Source organism: Bombina bombina, chromosome 7, assembly GCF_027579735.1.
Source record: "Bombina bombina isolate aBomBom1 chromosome 7, aBomBom1.pri, whole genome shotgun sequence".
NCBI classification, from domain to species: domain Eukaryota; kingdom Metazoa; phylum Chordata; class Amphibia; order Anura; family Bombinatoridae; genus Bombina; species Bombina bombina.
In genome coordinates, this window is record NC_069505.1 from 294083382 (window position 1) to 294085138 (window position 1757).

Genomic DNA, 1757 nt, shown 5'->3' on the forward strand with positions numbered 1-1757 from the left:
GCACAGAGTCGCTACTCTTAAAAGTACATGCTCTAATTCGTTATTTTTTTACTATAATGGCCCTTTAATTGCTGATATAAAATATGAATATATAAATGACTTTAATGTACTGGTAAATGCAATTAAAATGTATTTTGTTCACATATCTTTTGCAATGCAGTGCTTAATCTCAATTGCCAATTTTTACTTTGCCTATACGTGTATATAAAAATGTATATTTGAATCTAGAATTCTACAGTGCCACCTAATGGTGTAATAAACTAATAACAAGTGCTCTAATGTTTATGTTTTTTTTAAAAAAAACAACATAATTTATGTAAGAACTTACCTGATAAATTCATTTATTTCATATTGGCAAGAGTCCATGAGCTAGTGACATATGGGATATACAATCCTACCAGGAGGGGCAAAGTTTCCCAAACCTCAAAATGCCTATAAATACACCCCTCACCACACCCACAATTCAGTTTAATGAATAGCCAAGCAGTGGGGTGATAAAGAAAGGAGTAGAAAGCATCAACAAAGGAAATTTGGAAATAATTCCTTTGTTGATGCTTTCTACTCCTTTCTTTATCACCCCAAAATCATAACCACCATAAAAAGGGTGGGCCTCATGGACTCTTGCCAATATGAAAGAAATGAATTTATCAGGTAAGTTCTTACATAAATTATGTTTTCTTTCATGTAATTGGCAAGAGTCCATGAGCTAGTGACATATGGGATATCAATACCCAAGATGTGGAGTCTTCCACTCAAGAGTCACTAGAGAGGGAGGGAATATTGAATGAACCTGGGCGTCATCTGTATGAGTATTCAAATTTTGGTACTGGAAAAAGAAAAACTGTATTTACTTTGTTCTCTATTTCTGTACACTTTATTTTTATTTTTTTTTGGAAGATAATTGTTTTGACAACTTTTCTTGTTATGCTGTTGAATTATAAATAAATATATAAAAAAAAAGAGAGGGAGGGAATAAAAATAAAAACAGCCATATTCCGCTGAAAAAATTAATACACAACCCAAAGAAATAAGTTTATTTTCATTTTTGAAAGAAAAAAACTTAAATCAAAAGCAGAAGAATCAAACTGAAACAGTTGCCTGAAGAACTTTTCTACCAAAAACTGCTTCTGAAGAAGCAAATACATCAAAACGGTAGAATTTAGTAAATGTATGCAAAGAGGACCAAGTTACCGCTTTGCAAATCTGATCAACTGAAGCTTCATTCTTAAAATCCCACGAAGTGGAGACTGATCTAGTAGAATGAGCTGAAATTCTCTGAGGCGGGGCCTGACCCGACTCCAAATAAGCTTGATGAATCAAAAGTTTCAACCAAGAAGCCAAGGAAATAGCAGAAGCCTTCTGACCTTTCCTAGGACCAGAAAATAAAACAAATAGACTGGAAGTCTTGCTGAAATCTTTAGTAGCTTCCACAAAATATTTCAAAGCTCTTACCACATCCAAAGAATGTAAGGATCTCTCCAAAGAATTCTTAGGATTAGGACATAAGGAAGGGACAACAATTTCTCTACTAATGTTGTAAGAATGCACAACCTTAGGTAAAATTGAAAAGAAGTCCGCAAAATTGCCTAATCCTGATGAAAAATCAGAAAAGGAGACTCACAAGAAAGAGCAGATAACTCAGAAACTCTTCTAGCAGAAGAGATGGCCAAAAGAAACAACACTTTCCAAGAAAGTAGTTTAATGTCTAAAGAATGCATAGGTTCAAATGGAGGAGCCTGTAAAGCCTTCAGAACCAA